Source organism: Arachis ipaensis, chromosome B1 (genome assembly GCF_059453495.1).
Source record: "Arachis ipaensis isolate K30076 ecotype BB chromosome B1, ASM5945349v1, whole genome shotgun sequence".
NCBI classification, from domain to species: domain Eukaryota; kingdom Viridiplantae; phylum Streptophyta; class Magnoliopsida; order Fabales; family Fabaceae; genus Arachis; species Arachis ipaensis.
This window is the reverse complement of record NC_142436.1, coordinates 14264505-14270587: the sequence shown is the minus strand read 5'-3', so window position 1 is coordinate 14270587 and position 6083 is coordinate 14264505. Positions and strand designations below refer to the sequence as shown.

General features: G+C 35.1%; 2 pseudogenes; both read left to right on the top strand.

The window, feature by feature from the left end:
* The first annotated feature begins 969 nt into the window (after positions 1-969).
* On the top strand, positions 970-2879 carry LOC148575780 (protein FAR1-RELATED SEQUENCE 5-like; annotated as a pseudogene).
* A 1291-nt stretch (positions 2880-4170) lies between these two features.
* LOC148575779 (small ribosomal subunit protein eS26x-like) lies at positions 4171-5609 on the top strand (annotated as a pseudogene).
* The last annotated feature ends 474 nt before the right edge of the window (positions 5610-6083 follow it).

The following is a 6083-nucleotide window of genomic DNA, read 5'->3' as shown; positions in this document are numbered from 1 at the left end:
GAGTAGTGGCCTGGACCCCCAAAATTTTAAGAAACTATACTTATATATAATATTTGTGTTTAAAAAATAAAAAAATATTATGTAATTTAATAGTTTTATATGTATTATTTTTCACTATGTAATAGATCTATGTCTTAATTGTTTAATTCACTAATATTTTTTACCTAACTAATTTAATATCATACTCTCAAGTCTTTGTACCTTTCAATTTAGTTTTTATATAATAATTTCTATATTTATTTTAAAAAAATCATTTGTTTTTTTATATTAATATATTTAACATTCATATTTTTATATTAATAATAACTTACATACTTATATTTTGGTAATCACATTATGTACTTTAGATATTATTTTCTTGTAAAAAATATTAATTTTTCTTCTAAATTCACGTTGTTAAAAGAAAAATTTTATAAAAATATCTTATATCTTGTATTCTATAAGGGTACTGTGTCTTTCAAATAATTAATAATTTATAATTTATTTTCAAATTTTTAAAAATTTTTGAAAGAATGAATTTTAATTAATAAGATATGTGATAATTTTTAGCTAAACACGCTATAAATTATTGGTATTTTATAATTTTATAATGTACTATTGATATTGTTATATTTTCTTTATGTAATTATCATATTAAAAATAAAATTGTAGAAAAAAAATTATAATTATATGTATCTTAATAAATCTGTTAAAAAACTAACTCCAATAACTATATGTTAATTATTTTTATAGATTAAAAAAATTATTTAAAAATTGGCACCTCTATATTAAAATCTTTGGATCCGTCCCTGCTAGCAATATTAGAATCTATTTATTTTTTGTAATGTTATAAGACAGAGTGTACTGATTTTTTTTTCATTGGATATTTTTAAGATGTTAGGTATGTTTATGGACACTGAGATGAATGAGCAATACCAGGAGGACGATGATAATAACCAACAAGAAGAGCTAGTTTGTGACCAGAATATGATGGATGAACATAATGAATTCGAACAAGATTTCGGAGATGAATTTACTGAGGGAGCATATTTTTCTGAAGCTGATCGGTCAGAAGATATCCTTGAAGCTGCTTATGCGGTTGACTCCGTGCAAGACATTACAACTTTGAATTTTAGTGAAAATTTTGCGGAAGAAATTGGTAAAGATCACTTTTCTACTTTGCAGCTTGCATTTGATTTTTATCTGAAGTACTCAAAGTCGAAGGGCTTTAGTGCAAGAAAGAGCAAGACCTTTAAGAATAGTATTGGCGAGATTTACAAACAAAAATTTGTATGTTATAGGCAAGGATTCAGGGAGGAGAAATATTACACGATGGAAAAAAGGAAGAAAGAGCCTAGATTGAAAACAAGAACTGGGTGTGAAGCCCGAATGGATGTTAAATTTGTACCAGAAACTGGAAGGTGGCATATCTTTTATTTCTCTGACGAACACAACCATGATCTATTGGATACACAATTCAGTGCTATGTTGCCTACCCACAGAAAAATGTCAGAGGCAGATATTATGCAAATGATGAACATGCTAAAGTCCGGGATTAGTACTTCACAGATATTTCGTCTTCTAGCTAGTCAAGCAGGCGGGTATGAATTTGTTGGCTATGGTCCCAGAGATATGTACAATGAGATTGCTCGGCAAAGGCGTCAAATTCCTGGTGATGCAGCACGAGTGTTGAAGAAGTTGGAGGATATGCGGTTGAAGGATCCGCAATTATATTTCAAGGCATTGATTCAAGAGGTTTATTACGTAACTTGTTCTGGTCTGATGGGATTAGCCAACTAGACTACCAACCCTTCAGGGATGTTATTGCTTTTGATGCTACATACAAGAAGAACAAGTATAGTTGTCCATTAGTCATATTCAGCAGGGTTAACCACCACAACCAAACAATTGTTTTTGATGCTGCGTTAATTATGGACAAAACTACTGATACATATATTTGGCTCCTGCGTCAGCTCATGTTTGCAATGAAGGGTAAGACCCCGACCTCAATAATAACTGATGGGGCCATGGCGATTAGGAATGCAGTAAGAGATGTATTTCCTGAAGTCAGACATAGATTATGCGCTTGGCACCTTATTTGAAATGCAACTAGCAATGTTGGAAATCCATCGTTTACATCTAAATTCAGAAAAATCATGTTGGAAGATTACGAGATTCCCGTGTTTAAGCGTAAGTGGGTTCAACTTATTGAAGAATTTGGCCTTGAGGATAAGTCGTGGGTGAACAACATGTATGAAGAGAAGCATATGTGGGTTACTGCATATATAAGAGGAAAATTCTTTGCTGGGTTTAGAACTACCTCAAGATGTGAAGGTTTACACTCAGTTGTGGCAAGGTATGTGGGGTCGCGGTATGATTTGACAAGTTTTGTAGAGCATTTTCAAAGGTGTGTTGCACACTTGCGCTTTAAAGAATTTAATGCTGATTATGAATCTACACGTGGGGTGCCCGTCATGCAGACTTGTATAGAGCTGCTAGAGAGATTTGCTGCTAAGTTATACACTCATGAGATATTTCTATTGTTTCGGCCATTTCTCTCTAGAGCTAGATCAATGTGGGTGCTAAACATAGAGAATAACGATGATTGCATAAAGTACATTGTGTGTAAGCATGGGAGGCCCAAATTTTTGTGGACCGTTGAATTTCGTCAAGAAGAAATGATCTTCATGTGTACCTGTTTAAGAATGGAGTCATTTGGAATTCCCTACGAACATAATGTGAAAGTTCTAGTTGACAGAGACATTTGTGAGATTTCCCAGTCATTGGTATTGGATAGATTGACAAAAAAGGTGAAATCAGCACTCAATGATCCAAGTGGGTTCACCAGGGATGCTGTTGTTATTAGTCATCAAAGTGCCTTGATAGAATTTTCTAAATAATTGGCTGCTGTTGCTGCTAAAGTACCAGAGAGATATGAAGAGACACGTGACATAATTATGGGATTGTACTCATCTTACAAGGCTGCAGACGAAGGCACTAATCAACCTCAGTCAGGTGTAGCTAAAAGTAGTAATCCGTATGTGCATCAAACCAATATAGGCTCAGAACAACCATCTAAGAAGAAGCAGCAACGTTGTAGTGTTTGTCAAATGGAAAGACATAAGAAGACAACATGTCCTTGGCAAAAGGACATTGACAACAACGTTATAGAAGATGAAGCTAATGGTTCGGATGATGGCAACATGTATACCGAACCGACGGCTGAGTTAGATAGTGACAATTAGCAACCTCCATAAACTTAATATTTTTCCATAGAGAATCAGTTTCATATTTGTATTTATTTATTTTTCTCACTATATTAATGAAATTTTATATATTCTTCCAATAGTCGTGCTTACGCTTTTTAGATGAAATAATTGTCAAATAAATATGGGTTAGCGAAAAAGGGTAAAAAAAACCAGAGTTGAACTGGCGTTTAACTGGTAAACCGGTAAAAAACTAGACGGTTTTTTAGTGGGTTTCCGGTTTAAACTACCCCACCAACAGCGTCGTTTAATGGGCTGGAAAAAAAAAAGCAATGTCATGAAAACTGGTTCGAATAAGCCAGACTGACCGGTCGAACCATAAACCGTTAATAAATACGGTTCAGACAGACAGCAAAGCCGACAAATTTAAAAACCGGAGTTGAACCATCGAACCGGCTAAGAACCGGTTGGTCTAACCGAACCGTGACCCGGTCGGTTTTTGAAATTAGCTAGCTTTACGCTGCGTTTTGCATGCTGAAGAAAGGGGAATGAACCCTAGTCTCACACAGACCCACTCACACCTCTCATCTCGATCCTCCAGAGTCCACTTTCACCTCTCTCTTTCAGTTCTAACGTCTCCAGTCTCCACCTCGAGCCTCCGGTGCAACTTCCGTCTAGCCCCCCCGTCGAGCCACCACCACTGTCTCGCAGCCACGCTCCATCGCCAAGTCAGCCCCCAAAAATCGCAGCCACTGCCAGCACCACTTTCCGTTGCTGAGTTAGGTACCGCCGGCGCCATCTCTGTTCAACCTTGCTACACCTTCAGCCACCTCTTGCCAACCACTGTCCCTGTCCCCGTCAGCTCTGCATTTTTCTAGATATCCAGCTTCTAACCTTAGGTCTGAATTTTGATTTTTGTAATAATAATTGTTGAAATATTGATTAATTGTTGAAGGATGATTAATTGAATAATTTTATATAATTAATGTTAGTTCAGTTCTGTTCAAGCCTGTTCGAAGGTTACTTTGAAGTTTCATGAAATGTGAACTATGAACTGTGAACTACGATTTTTGGGTAATTCAACATGTTAAAAATAAACTTGTTGTTTAATAATATTTTCTTCCATTGTTAATGCTTTGTTTGTGTACTATTTCTTCTTTGCTTAATCCCTCAATTTCTCCCTTTCGTTCTTCTTCTTTTTCAGACTTTCAAGCGCAGAAATGGCAGAAGAAACAAGCATGGTCGCGGCCACGTCAAATTCATCCGCTGTTCCAACTGCGGCAAGTGCTGCCCTAAGGTACTCTCCTTCTTTCTCCATTCATATTTGTTTCTCACTCCTCTTAGGTTAATTTTTTTCTTTAATGAAATTCACAGGACGAATCAATCAAGCAGTTCCTTGTGAGGAACATTGTTGAGCAATCTTTCACATAATCTATCTATCTCTGTTTATCAAGATTTATGTTCTTTTGTTGCTGAATTATTTTGAATTTATGTATTTCTATTGTTATGGTTTGTTGGTTATAGAATACACTCTTCCGAAGTTGTACGTGAAGATGCAGTATTGTGTTTCCTGTGCCATCCACTCTCATGTCGTGAGGGTGCGTTCTCGCACCGATAGGAAGAACCGCGAGCCGCCACAGCGCTTTGCTAGGCGTAGAGTATGCTTGTTTTGCCATTCTTTTAACTTTTCCACGATCTGTTGCTTATTGATTCTAATGAGCGCAAATTGTTTTGGATTATCTTTAGCTATGTTGATACACATTTTGTTCATAAACTGTGGAGTATTACAGTGCTTGGATAACTAGTTGGAACTTGATATTAATGGAAATAATTGAGGCTGATACTAATCTCCTCTTTTCATACATAGAACGGTTATAGAGACCGGAGTGCTACTCTTTCATATTCATTTGAAGAAATCTCATTTCTTCAAATTATAATTTACGCAAATCATAGTTCTAGATCTTGCAATTGCATATCTAGAAATTGATATTAATGGAAAGAATTGAGGCTGATCCTAATCCACTAAAAATTGCGTCTCGTCTGTCTTTTAGTTTTAGCTATATTCAGATCTTAGACCTGTGATGTCAATTTTGCATTCTTATAACATTGTCTTCTTGAGCTTATTCACTTGAGCATGTGAATGTGATTGACTGCATAAATGAATGGGACTCCAAACTTTTAGTCTTCTTTAGGGTAAGTGGTTATGCGTTCTCTCTTTTGGAATAGACTTGTGACTTTTGTGCCTAGGAATTGTAAGTGATGGTTAATTAATTTTATATGTCTTTTATGTACCATTTACTGGTTTTTTGATGATTGTATTTGTTTCTCATTTTAAAGGATGATGCACCAAGGCCCGGTCAGCCTGGTCAAGCACCTCGTCCTACTGGTGGATTAGGAGCTACCCCTCGATATATTGGAGGCTGAGAACGCAGAGCACAACGTGAAAGTAACGTTATTAGAGCTTTACAATGAAGAAATAATGGATCGTGTGGCTGAGAAAACTGTAAAATTTGTAGATGATAAGTCTAAAAGTCCTATCGCTCTAATGGAGGATTGAAAGGGGGCTTCCATTATTACTCTAGGAAGAATTGATTAAAAATTTGTAACATATATACTTCACATATGTCTTAGCAATATATGAACAGAATATTAAAATGCCGTGATATATATTGCTTGGTGTTTTTTTTTTCTAGTCAAGATTCAACAGAGAGGTCAAATCTTGAACAAATGAAAAGAACAAAATAGAATGCAAACAAATAAAAAGTTCTGGAATATTTTTTACATAAATTAATTATATAAAATAAAATATAATTCACAAGACATAATATTTATATGGCATTGTTGCTGAAATAATAAATGAAAATGACATTACTTTATCATAAAAATATGAGTTTTTTA